Consider the following 12,500-nt stretch of genomic DNA (forward strand, 5'->3'; position numbering starts at 1 on the left):
ACAGTCTCCTCTTAGCATCCATTCCCAAATGTCTATTCCTCATTACACTTTTTAATCCACCAAGGCATTTACTCGCTTCTCTCAATCTACATTCTACCTCCACCTTCACTCTACCTTTTCCTGCCACATTTGCACCCAAGTATCTAAAACTATCCACTTCCTCCAGTCGCTCTCCCTTAATGCTCACTTCCAGCCTGCTGCCACTTTCACCCCTTGTACATCTCACCACCTTACTTTTACCCACATTTATCTTCAGCTTTCTTCTTTCACACACTATCCCAAACTCTGTCACCAACTTCCTCAATCCCTCCTCCGATCCTACCACAAGCGCAGTGTCGTCCGCAAACAACAGCTGGGTCACCTCCCACTTTTCTCCATTTTCTTTAACCATCTCCAGTCCCCTTATGCTGAATGAAGTCTTGTGACGTTGGCCAAAAACAAAACTTTGATGATGACATTGGGCTCTGAAGGGTGTTCCTCTAAGCTGACTGGAATCATTTGGTGTCGACCAGAAAAAAGAGAAAGGAAAATGGGTTCATTGGCCTAGAAGGTTAACTTCATGTTGGATGGGTTAATCGAGATGGTTCCCCATTCAGTGCTGGACAAATCGTCCGCTGCCAGCGTCGCTTCGTGCTGCAAGAAGATTTTGGATTTGTGTATCTGAAATTGTATAAGAAATATTAAGAATTCACCACGTTACTATGGATATCGTATTTTTGCTCTAAGTTTCTTTTTTTCTTTTTGAGTTCTTGGCCTCTCTCTGATACCAAAAAAAAAAAAGTGTAATAAAAGTAGAATAATGAAAAAGTAAAAATATAAAAAATAGATACGATGAAAAATAAATAACAAAGAATGAGTAAAAAATAAAAAAAAATAAAAAAAAATAAAGCCAGGAAAAGATGAACTGAATCCTTGAGATCTGACCCTGCTCTACAAGTTATCTAAACTCGCAGAAGAGCCTGAAGTTCATATGTTCATATTTCTGAACTTCCTCTAGGCCGATTTCCGGATCCCAGTCAGGAAGTAAGACCCGTTAGGTGTATGACGTATTCGAATGACTACAGTTACTGTCAAAAGTCTTCCACCAGTCGTTCATAAAGACCCAATGCTTTTCAAAATTCTGTTTCAATTCATCAACCCTTACTCCCAAAACGAGGCGAGAGGGCTAAGCGTGAGGAGAGGAGCGTCTACATATCTTTCACTCCCATTACACCTTATCACTCCTTGCTTGAAATATATTGAAATTATTTTTTCATACGATATATTATGTTCATTGATATTCATCTGATGTGCTTTATACTTATTGTTTACTCAAGAGTATACTTTTAAATTCCGTAGTGGAATTTATAATTCATAATTATAATTTAAGAAAAGTTTAAATACATTCCTTACGTTACATATGTCGCACACACAAACTGTTTAGCTGTAAGTGACATTAGAAATACAAATAATGCGTAACCTCTGACATACATTGTAGTATATATGGTTCTCGTAAAAAAGCGATTCAATACCACTCCTATCGTTTCGTGTGGAGAATTTATACGACATTAATGATAGGACTAATCGTTTACACAAAATAATTGGTACACCATTTCTTTGTAACAGATAATATAGATTATGTGAAACGAAAAAGGGTTTAATACCGTTTTTAATTGAATTATGAGGTTTGAATCACACGAATCGTGTATTAAACAAAAATCTAAAAGAATGCATCCTTGCCACATGTACATTAAGTCAAAGAAGTATCTGTCTATGCGTACATTGTGGAGAAAAGTTTGAGGTCACGAACCAAGATAGGCGAGTTTCACAACTACTTTTTTTTAACTATTGTACTGACAAAGAAAGAAAAAATAAAAGAAGAAGACGAAGAAACTACTGGGCCGAAGTCAAACTACACATCGATTTGGTTATTTGTAATGTCTCATTGCGGGATGTTCACCTCATCTGAATAAAACGGTCTGGTATTAATTACATCTAAAACAAACAGAATGGTATAAAGAAGCGAAATGATTCAGTTGTCACTCGTTCTCCGTTTGCATTTTTGCGAATAATAATCTATTCAATTGAACTTGATAATTTTTTATTATAAATGATAAAAAATCTACCTGTAGTGCTCCAGTCTTCTTATTTTTTTTTATTTTCTATTTTTTTCTCTAATACTTAAATATGTGCTTCGTCGCCATCTTTAATCTGACGGTTGAAGAAATCTTATATAGATCTTCAATAGATCTTAGCTATGATAAACTGAACATTATGTAGGTGCATATCACGGATTAGAACTTTCAAATCTCCAAAGGGACTTTTTTTTTCCCAAAAGCTGGTCGAAACCTTGCCAGTCGAAGTAGAATTCCGTGTTCTCTGACATTTAACATTACTGTTCGGAATTCCAGCTCCGGTTCTTGCATTTGCACTGTGACCCCCAAAATCTCAGTATATACTTACGTGTAAGTAGGCACATTTACACATTTATATATATGTACATATATGAATATATCCATACATATATACATACGTATACCAATGTTTATTATATATATCATATATATATATATATATATATATATATATATACATATATATATATATATATATGTATGTATATTTAACCGAGTTTTTGTGTTCTTTAATCCTGGTGGTGAGGTTTCGTCCGGTTTGATCCCAGTACACTTGATCACAATCCTTGCATGGTAATTTATAAACCATGCAAGGTTTATAATTACCATGCAAGGATTGTGATCAAGTGTACTGGGGTCAAACCGGACGAAACCTCACCACCAGGATTAAAGAACACAAAAACTCGGTTAAATATGCATACGAGAACTCTGCAGTGTTTCTTCACTCATCCAACAAAGACCACCGCATAGACTGGGACAACGCAGATATAATTTTCAAATCAAATTGTAACTTCAAGAGAAAAATAATAGAATCTTCTTTCATCAAAGATGTCTCGAATTTCAACATCTCAAAAGGTCATTGGATTCCGGACTGTATTACATCATTAGCAGTTAATAAAATATGTTCAAACATTATCGGTTCCAACAACGATCACCCTACTTAGGGTACATTCACCTGTGTCTTCCCATGTCCCCCTTCATGTACCTCATTACTATGTATATATTCTTGTACTTACCTTTGTAATCATTCTGCTGAAGAGGACCACAGAGAGTGGTCGAAATATACAGGAAAAATCATCTCACTTTTTATCCTTTTCCACCGACAGTGGGTTCTAAGTTTAAATTTTACCAGTGTGTTACGACATTAGTACAATCTAATATACTTATACATATATATATATATATATATATATATATATATATATATATATATATATATATACGTTTTATCAACCACAATGCACTTTAATTCTAAGCCATATAGGCGCATGCAGAAATTGTAACGTGGGACGCCCGAGGACTCGAACCCATGCGGCGAGAACGTTTCCAGTGCCGAGTGACTTAAACCAATACACCATCAAGAGAGCTATAAGTTAAGCGCAAGTTTTCTTATATATCTGTATGCTCGAGTTCATACACATACACGAAAGTTTGCGTTCAACCCAGCTCCACTATGATAATGCATATGGTAAGTGTACGAACGCGGGAAAGTATTTGTACGACACTGAATGGGTCCCAGTGTTTAGAGATACGTTTTATCAACCACAATGCACTTTAATTCTAAGCCATATAGGCGCATGCAGAAATTGTAACGTGGGACGCCCGAGGACTCGAACCCATGCGGCGAGAACGTTACCAGTGCCGAGTGACTTAAACCAATACACCATCAAGAGAGCTATAAGTTAAGCGCAAGTTTTCTTATATATCTGTATGCTCGAGTTCATACACATACACGAAAGTTTGCGTTCAACCCAGCTCCACTATGATAATGCATATGGTAAGTGTACGAACGCGGGAAAGTATTTGTACGACACTGAATGGGTCCCAGTGTTTAGAGATACGTTTTATCAACCACAATGCACTTTAATTCTAAGCCATATAGGCGCATGCAGAAATTGTAACGTGGGACGCCCGAGGACTCGAACCCATGCGGCGAGAACGTTACCAGTGCCGAGTAACGTTACAATTTCTGCATGCGCCTATATGGCTTAGAATTAAAGTGCATTGTGGTTGATAAGAAGAAGAAGAAGAAGAAGAAGAAGAAGAAGAAGAAGAAGAAGAAGAAGAAGAAGAAGAAGAAGAAGAAGAAGAAGAAGAAGAAGAAGAAGAAGAAAGGTGGCCCCTTTTGGACCCGCGAGGTAGGCGAGCCAGTTTTTCTTCTTTGAAGTCCTTAATTGGATCTCATGTCTCTTGGCAGACACTTGCTGGATCTTGAGGACTTTGAGAGCGCGTCCAAAGGTTCTTGGTCGACTGATGTCGAGGTACTTCCAGAGGTCGCATCCGGATTCTAGTTTTTGCCGACATTTAACTCCCTCGCTACTAAAGGGGTGCCACGGAAGAGAGTGAAATAGCCTGGCGACCTCTAGGGTGAAAGGAAAGGTATCGTCCGATGCGAAAGGTATTAATTGAGATAGAGCTATAATAATTTCGTTACCGAGGGTCTGTTACTGAGGTGAATAAGATAGCCTGATAGCAGCTGAAATAAGAGGAGAACTACTACCCAGCACCGAAGGGGTTATATCAGCAGTTCCGTATCATCACACTTGAAGGCAGATTGGCAGTGCATGGTGAAGGATTCCTATCATGTGTAGAATCGTTCGGATCAAGTAGGAGAATTCAATCCCTTCACTCCAAGCATTATTTCCTGTGTCCAAATTCCAAATCTTCCCTGCGATATGTTATATATTTTTGTATTAATATTTGAATAATCCATCCAACGGGGTCGTCCATCTAGCAACATTGATCCTTGTTGGCATTTACTAAAATGGTTCTTCATCTGGGGACCAAGACTCCTCTAGGGGGCAATAGAGTTTCATATGTGGGATTAATAAGTGGATGCAAGGCGATCTTAGTGTTGAAGAAGTGGTTACCAGGAGGCTAAAGAACAGCAATGCATAAGTGAGGAGAATAGTCGACGAAAACGGGCTGAGAGCCTCTGGACTCAAGGTGATACATGCAAGCGGCTCTTGAAGAATTTTTACAAAACTAGACTAGAGGTACTATTTTTATTTTGAATTATTTGTGGATTGTGTATGGTTTCTCGCTTTGAACTCTGGGTATTTTTGGTGATGTAACTTTTTTATATTACTTGGCATTTTGCTGATCGGTTCAACTGAATGAAATCGTGTTTTACAGAACAAAATTTGTAAATTTTTGATCAGGTTAAGTGCTCAGAGTTTCATTTTTGTTTTGTTTTGCGAGCCATCCTTAAACTCAGTGAAGTTATAAAGCGTTAGCCAGAATAATATATATGAAGATCGTCATATGACTAAAGAGATTAAATCATGGGCAATGTCTTAACCCCTGCTCTGATTAGGCGTTTCCAATTAGCTGAATAAAATATAGGTTTTATATTCTGAGGGCATTACGAATACGTGGTAACTCCACCAAGATTTTAATGAACCAATCAACTCCCTTTTTAGATTAAAAGGAGGCGGGGCTCTTGTGCCAAGTTAGTGTGTAACAGCCGTAATGATTTGACTATCAACAATAGTAATGTAGTTGTAGCTCTTGTTAATTTTTAGAACGTTCACAATTTTGCAGTTATTACCATGACAGTGACATGGATAGAAACAGTATTTACTGGCTCTTACGTGTACATGTGCTAATCTCACGTCTAAAGGGGAAGGCATTCCCTCTGGTAGTTGCTTGGCGGCACTCAAAACAAATATAGACACAAAGGTATTAAATGTGCCAAGTCGAACAAGCTACACAGGTACCTAGTGGGGCGCTTTACTCTTGATTTCGTATTAGATTATCATATTCATTAGCCTCAATAACAAGATGTGATACTTTGTAGAATTTCTCTTGGATAAAACCAAAGGCAATTTCATCACCGTTTTTCTCCACTTCCTCCCTCTTCTCGTCTTTTTTTTTTTCTCTTCCTCCTCCTCGTTCCCTTCATGTTTATCATCCTTCTTATCCTACTTGGCCTCCTTTTCTTCCTTTTCCCTTTATTTATCCTCTTTCTCATCCTACCTGCTTTTCTCCTCCTCTTCCTCCTCCTCTTTATTCTCCTTTTTCTTCTCCTAATATTCATTCACAGTCTCATCCTACTTATTCTCCTTCTGCCGCTTCTTCTCCTACCCTTCCTTTTCTTCATGTTTATCCTCCTCAACTTACTTGTTCTTCTCTTTCTCTTCTCTCTCCTTATCTTCTTACTTTCTGTTCATCCTCTACTTCTCCTCCTCTTCCTCTTCCCAATGTTTATTCTTCTTCTCATCCTACTTCATGTCCTCTTCCTTACTCTTCTTTTCCTCTAACTTCCTGTTCGTCCTTCTTCTCTTACTTTTCCATCTCCTCCTACTATTTCTCCATCCTTCTACTATTTTTCCTCCTCCTCTTCGCCCTCCACCTACTCCATCTCGTCCTTCACCTTCATCTCATCACGGTTTTGTTATTCAACTTCTGGGTGAATCTTAGCTCTTCGAAAATTTAGAACAAAAGATAAAAAATCGATCTATCTAGATCACCATCTTTAAACTTTTTTTTTGAAAATGTCATTGAAGCGTGTCTGCAGAAGAATCTTCTTGTGAGGACGTTCCTGGTTGAGTTTCTTCTTATGCAAGGAACACTCCGGCATAGTCATACTGCTCAAGACAAAGGCCAGGGAGGGCAAAGACAGAAGAAGGCTGGAGGTCTGGTTGGATCAGTGGTATCGCGTTCGTTCCATGTACGAAAGTCCCGAGTTCAAATACCAGTGGTGGAGACAAGCATAGGAGTTGCTTGTGAGGCTTGATGTCCACGCATGTGTCAAGATCGCTTGATTACTTATTCAGTCAAAAAAACACACACACACTCACACACACACACACACACACACACACACACACACACACACACACACACACACACACACACACACACACACACACACACACACACACACACACACACACACACACACACACACGCACGCACGCACGCACGCACGCACGCACGCACGCACACACACACACACACACACACACACACACACACACACACACACACACACACACACACACACACACACACACACACACACACACACACGGAGGAAGAGAATAGATCTACGGCTTTAAGGTCTCCGAGAACATTCCCCATCGAAGTGTGTGTACTAGTAGCGACCGGTACGGAAGAGAGTAAAGTTGTTTTTGCTTGAGATATTAATCATAAAGTTGTGATTTGTTTTATTTTTCATGAACCTTTTTTTATTTTTTATATGATTTGCCGTTTACTGGTGGCGCAATCGGAAGTGTGCTGGTCTCGCATTCGCTTAGTTGTGGGTTCGATTCCCGCACTTCTCTCCGATTCCCAGCAGTGAATGTTACCTATCCCAACATTCCAAGCGCATAATAGGGAAAAGGTGACGACTTTGGCCACAGGTACTCAGCGTCTCCTGCCGTAGGAGATGATACAAGGAGCATTGTGCTATGCTACATATAGTGAGGGTTCCATTTGATACCAAACCACCTTTGGTGACGATGGGATCACAAGAATGTTGATCAAGAAAATAACGAAGATGACTGATTTTCTTCTTTGAGCTTCGTGGCAAAGACAACCTATTTAGTTTAAGGCCAGGGTGAAAAGTTTCTCAGCTCTCTTGAACTTAATAGTTTTAAAAACTATTACGAGACAGTCTTGAATAAAAAAAAAAAAAAAAAAATTGCCTAATGTGTTTTGACAGCTGGGTCGAGAGGTGATTTCCAACAACCGTAAGTACTGTTCTTAGACCAGAAAAAATTCACAAAATGAAAACAGACTGTAAATAAAGTTATACATACACAAAGAACGAGGCAGATGAATGGATGACCCAGCAAGTTAGATGAACAATAAGTTGCTCATGCAATTTGATGAAGAAGATGACATAAACAGAACCAGAATGCAAATGGGTATTTGCAGGAAGCCACTGGACTCTGGTATGTGTTGCACGGACGCATAAAGATATTGCACTGCAACAGGTATTGAAAAGATGCAACTACTCAAGGGACATAGGGAAATGTGGCTCTTTCCCTGTCGGGATTTCCTAGGACACATATTGAGGAAATATTGGCTTTTCTAAGAATTAATAAGATAAAATCTTAGACGGGGTTGAGGGGATGTTAGGGTTTTATTAGTGTCAGGCACATCAAAATTTATAGTTCAAGTGTTTATGTAAATATTGTAAGAATAAGAGAGAGGTAACAGGTGCAAATGCAGGTGTTCTGAGGTGATATATGTAGTTGCATATGTGTTACAGGTATTCTAATGCAAATGTCGGTTGGTGTAAATTGTGAGGAAGGAGTATGTATACACTACACACATACGCACACGCGCATACACACATGTAATTACGCATTCACACACATATTCACACACACACACACACACACACACACACACACACACACACACACACACACACACACACACACACACACACACACACACACACACACACACACACACACACACACACACACACACACGGCTCGGTGGCGGATTGGTAAAGCACTGGCCTCACAAGCCAGAGAACCGGGGCTCGATTCCCCGGCCGGGCGGAGATAAGTTGGGTTTGTCTCCTTTCACGTGTAACCCCTGTTCACCTAGCAGTGAGTAGGTACGGGACGTTAGTCAAGGAGTTGTGACCTTGCTGTCCCGGTGTGTGGTGTGTGAGTGGTCTCAGATCTACCCAGAGATCGGCAAATAATGAGCTCTGAGCTCACTGCCGTAGGGTGGTGTCTGGCTGTCTCGACAGAGACTGCAGCAGATCCGAGGTGAATACACACACACACACACACACACACACACACACACACACACACACACACACACACACACACACACACACACACACACACACACACACACACACACACACACACACACACACACACACACACACACACACACACACTCGTGGCGCAGTGGTAGAGTTCCTGCCTGTCACTACGGCGGTCCGGGTTCGAATTCCGCCCAGGGCTGAAATTATTTCAGTATCGCTGCGCTGCGAGTTGTTACTCCAACTCTTGTGGGTGGGGAGTTGGATGTGTGTGTGCGTGTAGGGTTACAGCATTACCCATAGATTGGTCATATATGAGCTCTGAGCTCTCCTCTGGGGGGAAAATAGCTGTCGATCACGTGCCCAACACGTGATCCAAGACCATGGTGAATCACACACACACACAAGCAAACACAAATACACCAGCAGGGGTGCGTGTGTGTTAATGTAAGTACCTTATATATTGCTATGCGATGTACAGGTTTATCAGTGGTGTGAAGATGAGTCTCGTGAATTCCTTTCTCAAAAAAAGTTCGGGACCTTCCTCTCTGCTCAATAAAATCGCGTGACGTTAACCAAGAGTCCAAAAAGTGATTACATTTCTCAAAGGATTGACTGAAGGTCTAAAACCAATGAAATATTTTGTTACCGATAACCAGTGCTTCTATCCTTGGAGACAAAGAAGAGTCACAGGGACGGCAAAAAAGAGATTCATGTTGGGTCAGCACTTCTGAATGGGTGGGTGTGGGGGTGTGGGTGTGGTCAGGTCTAAAGAAAGAAATTTATGTTTTCTTAGTAGACGGAAAATCTATAAATGAAAGTTAAATGGATGGATGAATATGCAGATAAGTATATAGATGAAAATGATATACAATAAATACAATTACAAGTGCATAAGTGAATAGATGAATAAATCAATGATTATATAGAAAAGTAAATATGTATATATATATATATATATATATATATATAAAAGTAGATAGATAAATATATAAATAAATGAATAAACAAATATGTGAGTAAATTAATGAATAGATAAATAAATTAATCTATATAAATAAATGCTAATGTCTGTCAGTTTTCCAACTTTTCAACCAGTGAGCCAACCCGGACATATCATACCTTTTCTGAAATCCGGGCGAAGTCCGGAGTTAAAAGAAAAGGACAACCGGTAATCCTATATACAAGTAAAACAACAAAATTCTGCCTGACCACCTGTCCGGAACCCTTGTATCTCAGTTTACATTTGCTCTACATAGACATATACCTTTTTAGAATCAGGATGATCCAGGATTAAAAATCTGCCCTTCATTTGTTTCTTGAACATCCAGTATTGAAATCAGGTCTAAATGAGGATTTGTTATATGCTAACAGATAGAAATTAAATAGAAAATATATATGTGAACTTACAATTCTTAAAACAACACCAAAGCTTGGTGAATCTAAAAGAGATTTTCAATTCAGTTCGCTTTAAACTAGATACAAGTTAGAAAGAGATGTCTCGTGTTTATCCTGCTACTCTACGGTGATCTCCAAATGTCACATTTATAATTTTTTTTATCCAAATGTAGTGTCTGTGATATAAATCTGAGATGGTGGGGTACCAATAGATATTTTATTATTATGGTTTCTTTAGTCTTGGGGCGCATGTCCAATTAGCCCTCCGCATGAGCTAGCTTAAAAAGATTGAGACAATTATTTTAACTCTTTATATGGTATGTTTCCTGCATTTCCTCCTCTTACCCCTCCAATTTTCTAATCTTTCCCCTCTTCCTTTTCCCCTTCTTTCTGCTTTATACTGTAGACTTTGCATTTTTTGCGAGTTCTGGCTCTTGAAGAATGCAGAACAAAGAGAACCAAGAAAAAGAAATAGATGAAAAAGAAAACAGAAAAAAATAATTTATTATATCTGGATCGTCTTCTTGAAGCACCTACAAAAGAAGGACAACGTAATGTTGTCACATTCTTTCCAGTGACCTCCAGGGCTACGGAAGGCTGCCCAGATCGAGGCCAGGGTGGAGGAGGAGGTCTCTAATGTCTTGAGTTGATTAGTCTACCGGAGACTCTTCTTAGGGAAGAATTCTTAGGGCAGAGTCTACGGATCAGATATGTGGTGAGGTTTTAGAGGTCTGGGTCAACCAGAGACCATCGTCTTCTGCAAGAACATTTATTCGGAAGGATCCTGGTCACGTTTGCATCATGAGAATGAGTCTATTGTTTACCTAAAAGGTTTAAAGAATGACTTAAAAGAGACGCCCTGCATGTCCAAAAAGTTGCAAAAAATTGCGGACCCGTAAAAAAAAAAAAAAAAAAAAAAAAAAAAAAAAAAAAGAAAAAAAAAAAAAAAAAAGAAAAAAAAAAAAAAAAAAAAAAAAAAAAGAGGACCAATTTGTGGTAGTGTCCGGTGTAGAGGGAAGAATCTTGAAATTCCCTCTCGAAAAAGTCCAAATCATGGACATGTTGACAAGTATCAGGGGGAAGAGAATCCCAGAAATTCCCAGAAATATCCTTAGAGCTTTTGTTCTGGCTAGCACCAGTCGATGTTATTCAATGATACAATAACTTCAAAGAGCGCGATGAGTCCATTATAGATGTACAGTTTAAACTTTGCATACTTCGAATATCCTGGATTCTGATTGGTGGGGGAATTTGCCTGTGATCATTAATTGGTAGATGTTTTTTTGCGTGTACATCTTGACCAATCAAAGGTAGAGGAGGGGTGCAAGGTGAGGTGGAATGTGGGTGAAGGTAGGTGGTTGGTGGGTAAGGTGGGTTGTTTAATATACATATAACTTTTTTGAATAATGGAATAGTAGTGGAATGATTATATTAAACTATAAGCCATCTATTTTGAAAATATGTAATATATGGGATGTAGAAATTATATTCACTGGCCAACAAAGATTTTTCATCAGAGTAAATTTGGTGTTGCCTGGATAACATTTTTGACGCTAATTCCAAAACTGCAATCAGATTTTCTCTGGCACGTATAGTTTTTATGATGAAACCATATATATAAATACATAGATTTAACCATTTTAATAGCCAAAGTGCTACTTTTTTCTACATTTCATTAAGTTTATACTTTATGTATTTCATAGTTCTATGTGTCTTTTAGGAATCTATTTATTTCCTGTTTATTTATCTATTTATTTCAATTTTGGTTTATTTTATTTATTTCAGACATCTTATTGTACGTCTGGCAACCTGCACAATTGATACCTTCTAACTCTGATAACAGCGAGCTACATTCGGCCTCTGTCTGCTGTTGTGTGAAGTGCTGTGCTGGTGGTAATCTGTTTAGAATCATTTGCTTATATCAATCAGAATGCCTCGAGAATGTAAGAATCATCCCGACAAGTCTGTTATGTCTGTGGCAATTTTATAACTAAACTACAACGACGAAATATTACAACCAACATTAAAAAAATATACAAAATTTACTTTGATTGCCATCTAGGTGACCAAGACAAACCATGGGCACCACATCAAATCTGTTCTGCTTGTTCAAACGGATTGCGCGATTGGGTGAACAAAAAGAAAACTTCAATGCCGTTTGCCATACCCATGATATGGAGGGAGCCGAGAGATCATCATGGAGACTGTTATTTTTGTAGTGTTAACCTAACCGGATTTTCTACAAA

Source organism: Oratosquilla oratoria, chromosome 13 (genome assembly GCF_046742065.1).
Source record: "Oratosquilla oratoria isolate Oo_2021 chromosome 13, ASM4674206v1, whole genome shotgun sequence".
NCBI lineage: Eukaryota > Metazoa > Arthropoda > Malacostraca > Stomatopoda > Squillidae > Oratosquilla > Oratosquilla oratoria.